Genomic DNA, 12763 nt, shown 5'->3' on the forward strand with positions numbered 1-12763 from the left:
GGCTTATGTTCAGTGTGGTGCCTGCCAAGACCCTCACATCTTTTTCAGAAAAACTACTTCTGAACAGAACTGGATGTGGTTTTGACCCCAGGATACTGTGCCAGTGACTGGAGACTCTAGCCTCCAGCTAGAGTTTGTGCTGGTAATCACCACATTCTGGGTCAGTTTTCAATCCATCTCACCTCCCCAAATCCCAGGGGAGCTGCCAACCCCAGCTCTTCCTCAAGCCCCTGTGAGCTAGGTGCAGCCAGACCTCAGCACCAGCCACCAGCCTGAGGTGACAGAGCAGAGCTTGGGACATGGGTTACTTAGTTGTCCTCTGTAGCTGCTCATGGCTGGCCTCAAAACATCAGCTTAGGCTCAGGTGGAAATCAGCCTTAACTCCAAAGTATCCCTGGAAAGGTAAGCATGTGGATTCGACCAGACACTGCAAAATCCAGTGAGCTTTCTGTGTGCCTGAGAGTAAATGATGTGTTCATGATACTTGTTCTTCTGGGGCACTTAGCCCTGGAGAGAAAAGGCAGACACGGCACCCACTCCTGCTCAACCTGTCTTAACAAAGCAAGTGGAACATCAGCTGTCCTTTGGGAAGGCTGCCCCATCCAGAGCCCAGCTTACTGGCCCTTCCTACCAGGACTGCAGAGTGAAGATGATCTCCTAGGACCTGGAGGAGATGTAGAAATGCATAAGCAAAGCAGCCAGGCCCTGCCTAAACTGGCACGTATGCAAAGGCCAATGCCTGAGTCACCAGTTAAAGCGGCGCTGTGACGCCGGGATGTGCAGGTGGCTGTTTTGCAGAGTGAGGGGGCTGGAGCTGCCCTGCTACACAGCAGAGATGTTCATCTCTCACAGCAAATCCTGCATGGGACCACAGCAAAATCCTCTGTTAAAAGGGAATTTACCTTCCACAGGGTGCTACTCTTTGGGCAGAGACGCTCAAGCATAGAGTTGGCAATTTTTTTTTCTGATGGATAATTTTCCTGGTAGAGTACACTGGGTTGTCAGCAATTTCATCACTGGTGACATCTTCCTTGATGCTTTCCAGTGGGACACAGGCAGGCTATTGAACTGGCTTGCCAGGCTGATTCCTGGCAGGAAAGCTGGCCCGTGTGCTGCCAGCTCCTCCAGCTGGCGCCTGGGCTGCCCAGCTCTGGCACCAGAGCCGCCTGCTGCCTTCTAATGCTGCCTGGCACTGCCCACAGCAAAAAACCCTGTTTGCAGTTATGGGAATTCTGCCAAGCTTTACCTACTTTTTACTGAAATGCTAGAGAGCTGTTTTTACCATTATTATTATTATTATTATTTTTATTTTTTTTCCCAAATCCAGCCATAAAAGCCCAGCTGTCTCCCAGAGCAAAGACAGGGAAAATATTTGTTCAGCCATTAAAACATCACCTTGTTTAAAGATCTCTGGAGTCTGGTGTTTAGCAAGGGACGAATCTTCTGGCAGAGATGTGCTGGGTCCCCTACTGACCTTTGAAAAGTTTTGTGTGGCTGGGCAGAGCTATAAACTTCTTAAAAATCTGTACCACACATACCTGCATCTGCAAAACCTCTTGGCTGTCCAGGGATGCCATCCTTGCTCACCATCCCTTCATGGCTCTGCTGGGTCATTCAGCTGCTTCGCCCCAGCCTGTCTCAGGATGAAGCATCACAGCCATGGGCTGGTGCAGAGACCTGGTGTTAGAGTTATCCTCACAGTCTTATTCAGCCAACACACACAAGCACTGCTTTGAAGACAGCTTTTAATTCATGTCCCCATATTCAGCTTTTTCATGGGATCCCCATCCCACCTTACATGCAAAGAGGAACTCCAGGCTATGCCCCATGCATGCTGTTCCCTCCTCTTCATCCCAAACACTCAATTTCTGGTATTGAGTTCTGTATGTATTGAAGATCCTGCAATGAACGATGTTCCTTCCTGTACCAGGAAGCAAGGTTCCTCCCATGAATTGGATTTAGTTATGATTCAAGATGCATTTTGAAAATGAGTTTTGACATGTTCTAGCCAGAAATAGGACTGACTTTGCCAGGGCATTGATATTTCTCATGTATATATAATTAGATTGACTTGTATCCCTCATCCCAAAAAAGCTGTGCTGAAGCATCGCTGGCCACATCATCAACTTTTGGGGAAAACATGCACATTTAAACAGACCTGCCACCCACTGCCATTGGCCCTGAGCATCCAGCACGGAGAGTTCAGGGCACATTGCTGTGCCATGGTCTGGATCCAGCAGCAGGGATACTTATAAATTATCCTCCACACCCTCACAAAGCTCCTAAACTAGGCATGCCTGTGGGACGGCTGCCTTCAGGACTGGTGCTGCTGTTCCCCCAGTTTTACAGCCAGATTGTGACAAAGCAGAGTCTGTAAAAGGAAGATTGCATTGTCACAGAGAAACTCCTGTGGTGCAGATGCACCTGAGATGTGAGCAGGGGGCCAGTGTTTGCCTGCACCCCTCTGGAGTCTTTGCCACCCAGCTGCTGGACTGAGTCCTGTCTGGCACAGCTGGTGACAAGGACCCAGGGGCAGCGCCCAGTCAGGAGCTTTAGGAGCTGGCACTGCAGGAGCAGGAGTGATGTGCACCCCAGGAGACTCCTGGGAGGACTGTCCCTTTGCCACCACATCCCTGTCACTGCAGCCAGTCCTCCACAGATGCATTTGTGCTTCATCTGATCAGTTTTCAGTTCTGCATATGTACCTCTACCGGGGCAGTTCACCTTGGAGACCAGGCGCTGGTGCAACGATGACCAGCCCATGTCCTTGACCCATGGGCCATGGGTTCCCCCAGCTTTGCCACTCTCTGAGGAGGTCAGCACTGCCAAAGAAGCATGACCCCCATGGCAGCTCTCACAGGCAGCATGAGATTCCTTTCTGAGACCAGCACAAACCTCTTCCTTTGTTCAAAGGCCCGGTTGCCTCCTTGCCAATGCTGCTGAGAGACAGGCACTTCTCACAAGGAGCTGTAGCCTCCCAGCAGCCTGGCTGTAACCTCGGAAATAATGAGTTTTCGGCTCTGTGGAGAACCAAGCCAGCCTGACTCTGCATGGAGACAAAGCCTGAAGCCTGCTGCCAGTACTGCCCTCAGCAAGATGAACACGGCTCTTCTGTGAGCTCGCACAAAGCCTCCCTTGTGCAGGAAGGGATCCAGCCAAACAAATGATCTCCTTGGCTGCATGTCTCCTGGTGCTCCATCATTTTTACTATTTGCTGGACTGTTCCCACAACCAAGGAAAATTTAACAAGTAAAAGCATCTGATAAAAATCTATCAGCCACAGTAAAGCACCAACCCAGCCAAACCAGTCTGTACAGCACAACCCTCACAGCCTTCAGGACACATCCATCTACCACCCAGAAAAACAAATGCTGTGTGGTACTTGAAACGTCACCAGTGTGGAGTCTTTGAGTACAGCTTGTGTTACCAAAGCGCAGTGAGATGTTTGAAGGCTGCTTCCTTCCCCAAGCCTGGTTCCCTGTTGTGCAAAGACAAGTTCTTATGTCATTTCCTTGGCATTTTGTGCTTCTTCTCTTGTGTTTCCGGACCATGCTGCTCCCCTTGCTGATGGCCTTAGCATGAAGTCCTGGCTCCTGGTGACAGCCCTCCTGGCCATGTTCCTGGCAGGAATGATGCACCTTGTCTTCACTGAGGAACTGCAAGAAAACAGCTTTTGGCCACTGGTGCCTTCAAGTCTCACAGTATTACTCACAGATGGTTCAAATCTTGCCTTGGAGACAAATCTCAAGACAAGTTTTGACTCCAAGACAAAATTTGAACCACCTGTGAGTAATCCTGGAAGACTTCCAGTGCTGTGATGGATGTGTTGGTTCTGTGCTAGAGGCAGCAGCTGGAACAGAGACTCCCATGGCAAAGGCATGCACAGCCTGGAAGGGTCAGGTACCAGCAGAAAGAGGCCACCAGTGTGTTTGTCTTGGTTAAGTTCCTTTCTGCAGATGTGGAGCACATGAGCAAACCCATCTACCCATCTACCACCCAGAGGTGTTGGTGTTTGCCATCCTCAGCAAAGGTGGCCTGGGACTGTGTGGCCAGCAGGGAATGACTCCAGGCAGGCAGAGTGATTGCACAGATCTGCTGTACAGCTTACTTAGCCAGCTCCTGGAATACACCTCTGGGTGGGAAGCTTGCTTTTCTATCAAAGCACACATGGAGGCTCTCGAGGGGACTGCCTGCAGCAGCTGTGGCAGGATGCTGTCCCCTGGTGTGACCCACGGTGCTCCAATGCATGGCCTGGGGCAGCTCAGTGGAATCACTTGTCTGGAGTTTGCATGGAGTGTCCTGGCCATGGAGAGGGCACCAAGAGACGTGTGTGAAGTGACTCAGTACCTTTTGCAGGACACTGGAATCAGTGGACCATTAAAATTCCTTTTAGTCCAGTCCTACATGAAATCCCTCCTTCCCAATAAGAAGGGGATATCAAATCAAAAGAGAGAAGGTATTAAGAAAGCCAAGGCAGAAGAGGAAGTGTCTGTAGAGTCCTTGGTCCACTGTCATAACAATGGTACAAAGAGCTTATCCAGGACAAACACATCTTCACTATGGACAGACAACAACCTCAAATGCTTCAAGTTTTACAGCCTCTCTAGACTCTTTCATATTAAGGAGAAGAGTATTTCAAACCTGGGGTTGTATTGCTATGTTTTGTGTAGAAAAGGTGACAGAAGGTAGAGGGCAATTATGTTCTGGGCAGGACAGTCTCCAAGCTGAGTCTTTCTAACAGTGGATGATGCACTAGTCCTGGAAGTAGAGCAGCACAGTTAGAGGGGGCCCAGGACCAGCTTGATCCCATATATTACTGTATCAGCCATGAAAAAGCCATTTCCATAGGCAGGATTGTAGGATCTGTCAGGAAAAGCAAACAGTGGTTACAAGCAGAAATCTGGTCAGTTGGTAAAACCATTCTCTGAGGGATGTGCCTGCCCTTAACTGGAGGACAGATCCATACTGAATTAGCTTTTCTATTATAAGGATGATGACTCAATTTATTTCTACAGGGTGCCCTTGCCAAAGGGCTTTGTGTCTGTGTAGTTCATAATAAAACAATTAAAAACCCCATTAATGCAAAATCTTACCAGGCTAGCACAGAAAGGGTCTTTCCCTTCCCACAGAGCCAAGAGCTGCCAGACTTACAGGTCTCAAGGGAATGGAAAGAGCATGGAATTATTTTCAAAGGCTGGAAGAGGCTAGATGGGAAGGATTACAGGAGGGCACAGGTTTTGCACTCAGTAATCATTGCTGTTTGACAGATTGTTACTGTGAGGAAATCTATGTGATCATGTCTTGTACTGGCTCTGTACAATAGCAGTGAGGTGTAGTTGAGGAAGCATGAAGGATCCAATATTAGTGGGAATTCATTGACTTCATTTTGGAGGGAAACTTAAGTCAAAATTAGCCTGAAAAAGGGAAATAAAGCCTTGAGATTCACAGCTTCTCTCAGGCCACCAGTCTGTGGCACTGTTCCCACTAAGTGGATCAAAATTGAGTTGGCCAGCCAGGACACCTGTCCCAAGTACAAATTTTCCAGCTTTGTCCATCTGTTTTTCTGATGGTCCCATCACTTTAGTCTAAGCAGTGAAAATCAGGAGAATACAAAGAGAAGTCTCCTTAACACTCCATTCCTGCCTTGAATTGGGACACCACTGGTTTCCCCAGGCTTCTCCAGAGCAATAGCTGGAAGTCACAAAGCAACGTTCTTGGTATAAGTGACAGTATAATCTGTGCTACAAATTATTCTGTCACAGAAGCAGGAGATGCCATGCAGACCAATGGCTCACCCACTTTCTGCCTTTATTCCTGACTCCATCCAGCTATCCCAAATCATCAGTGTGAGGATATGAGTTCCCTACATTTTCCTGTGTGACCTGTCCCTAATCCCTGTGGAACTGGGCTGTTCAGACACCTGCAAAGCTGTAGGATGCCCGAAGACACGAGTGACTGATGGAGCACTGATTAACGGAATGAAACTCACTGACGAGTGACTGATTGATGAAATGGTTTGCACGGCAGGACAGGGTCAGACTTAATGTTCTGTGACAGAAAGCTGGTCAAGGCCAAAATGCAGGGGACAGACACTGCCTGTTGGGTACTGGATCCTTTGCAGTGGGAGGCAGAGCCTGGCACAGCCACATTTGCTAAATTGCCACAGTGCTCCTTTCCTCCAGGCATACTTACCTTTAACTGACTCTATTTCCTAGTCATTGTGTCCTAAGTAGTGGGAAGCTAAAAATTTTCTTGGAAGGGCAGTTAAAGGTCTCACTTTTAACCCCTGAATCTTCTAGCTAAATCCAAAGTTTACTCTGAACCCAAGTTAGCAGATTGTCAGTGCAGGTGGAAGATCAGGAACTACAAGCAATCAAGCTAGGAAGGCACTGGGGACCTGGCCACTCAGCAGTGCCAGTACAAGCATGCTGGAGCTCAATCTCATCAGTCTGTGAAGCTGGAGTGTTATTTTGCAGTGTGATTCCTCTCACTAGAACTCATATCAGTATTTAAAACCATTTGCTAGCTTGGTCTGACCCTCAAAGCTTATTCCTTTGGTCTCGATGTAGTTGCAGCTCAAGGCAGTTTTGGGGTCTGCAGGCAGCTAAAGCAAAGCACACAGTCTGAGCTGCTGTACATAAAACTGGGATTTCTGTGCATGTGGGGCTGTTCCTGCGACCTGAGGAACACACAGGGAGAAGGAATGCAGCCAGCTAGGACTGCCACTGCCTTGGTGCAGGAAGGGCTTGTAGATGTGTTTGTTTACAGAGCACAGAAAAATGGGAAAAAATTGATAGACACTATTAGTCACTAATACTGGGATTAATCACACACGGCAGGATAATGTGATTTGTATGAGTCACCCCAAATTGCCGAGGAGCTGCTCCAGGTGCACACACACCTGAGTGCGGGGGGCGTCTCACACAACAGCTAAGGCTTCTGCTGGAAACGTGGTTGGTTTCCGAGACCTCGTCATTGAGTGATGGATCTCGGTAGGAGGCTGCCCTGAGCTGCTGAAACGAAGGTTTAGTTGTGCTGAACCTTCACACACTGCCCAGCCCCGCCTGCTTTGATGCAGGATCAGTTTTAATCCCTCCTTGGTATCTTTTACTGTGCACACATCAGAAATCTAGTGACATAGGAGGATGACAGCTTAAAAAATTAACTTCTTTAGTTAGGCTCTGTCCATACTGACTGTTGAGGAATACATCTGGTCCAGGTAGCTCAGCTCGCAGACTGCAGATTGAGATGCAGATTGAGCCGTGAGAGGCCGTGAATTGCCACCTTTTGGGATAACAAAGGGTGTGAGGACGGGTGACGCCAGCCAGGCGAATGCACATTGAGGGACACATCAGGAGCCGGGAATTGCCAGGCTTTTGGAGATGAAGGGGGGGGGGATGCCAGCGAGGTGGATGTAAATGGAGACTCAGGAGGTTATAAAAAATTTAGGGGTTCCTTTGTTGCGGGTCCTTCTTGGAGGAATAAATGGCTTTATGGAACCAGACAAATGAGACTGTGAGCTGGGTCAAACTGGGAAGGAACCCCGGTCTGGCCGCGTGTGTAGGGAGCCCAGCGGGACAGCTTTCAGCTCGTGGATCTGCCTGCTGTGGGACAGCCTTCAGCTCATGGATCTGCCTGCTGTGGGACAGCCTTCGGCTCATGGATCTGCCTGCTGTGGGACAGCCTTCAGCTCATGGATCTGCCTGCTGTGGGACAGCCTTCAGCTCATGGATCTGCCTGCTGTGGGACAGCCTTCAGCTCATGGATCTGCCTGCTGGGAAGGAGCTTCTGTCCCAGCAGGGCAAGCCTGGAGCTGGGAGCGTGACTTCCAGAGAGACTCGTGAAGGGTCAGACCGGGAACTTTCCTTGACACTGAGGGCACTGAAAACACGCAGCTTGCGTCTGCTTTTCGTGAGTGTTCAGTACTTATTGGATGCCAGGAACATATCTGAGGGACCTTTATTTGTCATCTGATTTATTGGCCTCCGGAGCTTGACTTCATGAACTACTTTTTAAAACTAGGCAAAAGCTCTTATCACCAAGAGATTGACACAAGGGTGCTCCATAAAGTGCTTGTGACTTTGTAGGGGCTGAGCCACCGTCACAGAAGCTGCCAGTCCTGACCTCTGGTATTTACACTGCTGCTTTTCAGCACTCTTCAAGCAGTAAAACGGCGGCAATCCTGGTTTGTGAACCCACTCCCTGGCTGGCACTGGGTGGCAGGTGGCCGAGTCTCTCTCCTGGAGGTTCTTGGGCCAAAACACATCACCATTTTTTACTTTTCTGAATCTGCATGTAGCAATGAACAGACTCCCAGAGGCACTGATGGAAATAAACCTATTCTGGCTATTTATCAGTGTAAAAAAGATCCAGTTTCCAGATGAAGTACTAAGCATGGTTTGGATTCTGCTTCTTTCCTAGGCAACTCCTGGAGATGTTCACAGCCTGGGCTTCTTGGACCTTCCCAAGATTTTGAGGTGAAAGAGCAGAGATGGTGATGTAAAATGTATTCCCTGATGGGGAATGCTGACTCCAGCCCTCAGTTTCCTGCAGTTGGACTTCCCTCTTTGATTCCTCCTTAGAGAAGGGCTGGCTTTTAGATTCCTGGGGCTACAGTGCTATTTCTGAAGAGCTCGTTGCCAACAGTATGAACCACGTGCTTACAGGAACTTTGACACTTTTACATTAACATATTTCATTTTTGTCAGCACCCTGCTGCACTATTTTGAATAAAATTTTGGTCTGAACCCAAAGTGCGGCTTATAATCAGGCGTGGCTTATATATGGACAAAGAAGGAAAAGTTGCTGTTTTAGTTTGGAGGACAGGTGTCTGCTGAGAAAGGCAGGAACTTCTCTTTGAAATGGAGAATGTAAACCCCCTCCCTCCAAATTGTTATAATTAACTCCTCTTACCCTTTTGCTTCACACACATCTCCTCCCTGTGGAGACTGAGGAACATCACCCCAGCAGGGCAGGGGAAGCATGAAATCACTCCCACATCTCTCTTCTCTTTCTTTCACAGGACCTACAAGACACTGTGAAGCTTGAAAATGAATGTCAACCACACAAAAATGCCTGGCTAAAAATTTTGCAGGCATTTAAATTTTGCAGTATTAAAATTTTGCAGGGAGTATTATCTGATGAGGGTTGGCAATAGAGGAGGGGACCGAACTGGAGCCAGGTACCATCAGAATCTTCCCGGTGGCTAAAAGTTTTGGCCCTGCCTGTCATTTCAGGTGCTGTTTCCCTTTCCCCTTGTTTTATGCTGTCCACCAGCATTGTCTGACAGCATGATGTGGTTCATTAAAAAAGGGAAGGATCAGGTGCAAGATGAATTTTCCAAAAGATCTTCCAAACGACCGTGTGTAGAGGCACAGAACAGCTTTCTGAAACAGAGTTAATAATTCCAGTTGTTAATAATGCTCCACTCACAGCTGATGCTGTTTTCAGCACCCACAGCCAAGCTGTGCAGATCCCACTTGTTTGCAGGCAGGTTAGGAAGGAGAGAGAAGTGATTCTCAATAATATTTCATGTGACATTTGGCATTTAAGAATATTATGGCATTGTTTTAAAACACTTCATGATTTCTAAGCAATCCTGCCAGAGATTGTATTTATGAAAATGTGCTTATTTGTTTCTATAGGTTGACTTTGCACATATGATCTCCTCAGCTTTTCAGAGCACTTTTTTGAGCATTGGGATACACCACAGACTTCCCCAAATTAATTGTGCAAAGTGCACAATGTTTTGAAAACCAGTTCCTAAATAGATACTCGGTATTGAGCAAGAAAGGTAAGCGATTGGGAAAGCACATGAGTTGCTATTTACAGCAGCTGGATTTCAAAAAGTTTTAGCAAGTTACAAGCCCTCTTGAAAACAAGCAGGAAATATTCCACAATATTCCTTCAATTCAATTGTCATTATTAAGTTGGGCTTTTAGCAGCTCAGACCACCTGAAGTGGACCTCCTGCTCACTACCCTGGCCAGCAGGGCTGCAGAAACATGGCATGAAGGATGATCAGGGCTCAGGGCACTTCAGGGATGTGCTTCAAAGGGCTTTTTTATTACTCTGCTCATCATCTTCAGAGCTCTGGGCACTGTGTAAGGTTCTCAAGGAAGAGGGGAGATTGTGTCTGTAACTGCCTACCTGTAATTATCTGCCATTGTGCATTCTGTTCCTGCTTCTCATTAGCATAGAACCAGGAGAGTGTTTAATTGCAACATGGCTCTGTCCATGTCCATGGCTCTGCAAGCAGAGCAGATCAGCTCAGCCTTGTGGGGCTGAGGGAGAGATGAACTGCTCTGATGGAGATCAGGAGGGGCAGCAGGGCACAGCTGCTGGATCAAGAGGCAGAATACAAATCACAGGGCACCAGTCTGGGATTAAACAAGTGCTGCTCTCTCTTTTTTCCGCTGATCACTTGGTGGTGGCAGAGTCCCACATCCCAGCTAGCATCCCAACATGTTCTGCACTGTGAGGCTGATTTTCCAAAGCATCCACAGCTGGCTGGGGGGACAGGGAGCTGCAGGAACCTGGATTTGGGATTGGATTTCCTGGCTGTGCCTCGCTATCCTGTCCTGTGCATGGGCATTGCACAGTGGCACTGCAGTTCAGTCCTGGGGTTGCACAATGGCAGCAGCCGCGTGGAGAGGAGAGGAACAGAGCTGTGCTCTTGGGAGTTGTGTGAGGAGGAGTGAGGCTGAAGAATGCACTGAAATCAAGTCATGACTTGCAGCAAAAGAGGCTCTGTAGCAGTGAGATGTACCTGGCCACAACTCTGTGGATGCACATGATGGGGGGTGATGTGAATTTGAGCTGCTCAAATTCAGAAGCGGAGGGAAAATTATCCAGGCTTGACCTGCAGAGTGACCTGAGCACAGGGAGAGATGCTGAAGCTGTCCCCTCCTCAGTCCCTGCTCCTGTCCCCTGGCTGGAGCCCAGCTCAGGCCCATTCCCAGGTGCAGGCTGCCCCTGGCACAGGCTGTGGGTGAGTGCAGTGCGAGCCTGCAGATCTGGCTCTGTGCTGTGGGCACTCACCTGGGTACCAAGGAATTTCAGAGCCCTCTGGCAGCACTTTTGTGCCACAAAGTGAGGAGTGGGGTTTCAAACCAATGCTCTCTGCTCTCAGCTGTCCTCTTCCCTGCAGGAAAAGGAGTTTTTATACAGCCTGGCTGGATCTGTGCTCACGAGCTGATCTGAGCAGTGAGGAGGATAAAATCAACACTCTTTGGTGTGTTAGCCAGAACATCCAAGTCACCACACAGCTCTGCAGCCACCTCATCTCCTGCTCCCACTCCCACAGCCTCTGTGCTGGTGCCCTGAAACACTGCCACCAGCATTAGACATAACAGCAGACTTAATGAGAGCGTGGCAGCATCCAAGAGGCAGAGCTGAGCTGGCTGCACTGCTTTCAAAGGGGTATTAAAAACCCAAAAACGATACACTAGGAAATAGCAGGGCAAGCTTTGTCGCCCTGATGTTGCTGTGGGTCAAGCAGCTGTTTTGCCTCAGGTTCATCCTCTGGGAAGAAGAGTTGAGCAGGGGCTCTGTGGCCCCTGACCCCACTCCCAGGATGCTCCCAGGGGTGCCCAGTGTGGTGTTGAGTCACATCTCCACCCTGCCCTGCTGGAGAGGGAGATGGAAAAGTGGGATTCCCCCCCCCACCATCCCTGCAGGCTGGGGTGGAGCTCAGGAATTTATTCCCTTCTGTGACAAAATGAGATGACACAAGGTATTTCCAAGGCTCCTGGGGCAATGGTTTGCCTGACAGCCTGGGGGTTTCAGTGATTTCTTTTTTTTTAAGTGATGCTGTTTTAACTCAGAGAGTGTGAGCCTCCCAATGAATCACATCACAGTCAATTAGAAGTTTCCTGGATATTATTCCCAGCAGTGTAAATGCCATGCTTGGAGCCAAAATTGAGCTCAGCCAGGGAGAAACCCTCACTTGTGTAAATGAGGAGAGCCCCCCCCCACCCAGACCCCTCTGAACCTCCTCAGGACCCCTCAGGGCCCCCAAAATCCTTCTGAACCCCCTCAGGACCCCCCCAGAGCTCCCCTGAACCCCGTCAGAGTCCCCCCAGGACCCCCTCAGGACCCCCCTGAAACCCCCTCAGGACCCCCCAGGATCCCTCTGAGCCCCCTAGACCCCTCAGGACCCCCCAGAACCTTTCGCAATCTCGGTCGTGCATGTGAAGAGACATCAAACGGGAATACAATTTCGGATTAGAACAAACAATTTAGCAGATAAAGAAACAAAAAATGCAGCACTACTAACGGTGATAGCCCCCCCTGTCCCTCCCAAAAAGAGATTGGAGGGAAAAAAAAAAAAAAGATAGGAGGTACATTAGAAGAAGGTAAGTAGAAATTACCAGATGAGAGGGAATTAATATCTAAGGATTATAGCAGAAAAATTCTAGAGACTACACTTGCAAACACATTGGGGATCACAGGCTCTGGCAGAACAATTTCTGAAATTCTTCGGGTGTAAGGGGATTTATGAATTAGCTAAACAGGAAGTGCAGGGGTGCCTGATATGCTAAAAGGTTCACAAAGCCAGGACACGACAGGTAATTTAGGGTAGTTGCCCTATAGCCTATCGTCCATTTGAAAGAATCCAAGTGGATTTCACTGAGTTACCAAAGGTTGGGAGGTATAAATTCTTGCTGGTACTAGTAGACAAACTAACTTCTTGGGTAGAAGCTTACCCAAGCTCAGGGGCTACAGCCCAGACAGTATCTCAATTCCTTCTGGAGGAAATCATC

This window comes from Catharus ustulatus, chromosome 11, assembly GCF_009819885.2.
Source record: "Catharus ustulatus isolate bCatUst1 chromosome 11, bCatUst1.pri.v2, whole genome shotgun sequence".
Lineage (NCBI taxonomy): Eukaryota > Metazoa > Chordata > Aves > Passeriformes > Turdidae > Catharus > Catharus ustulatus.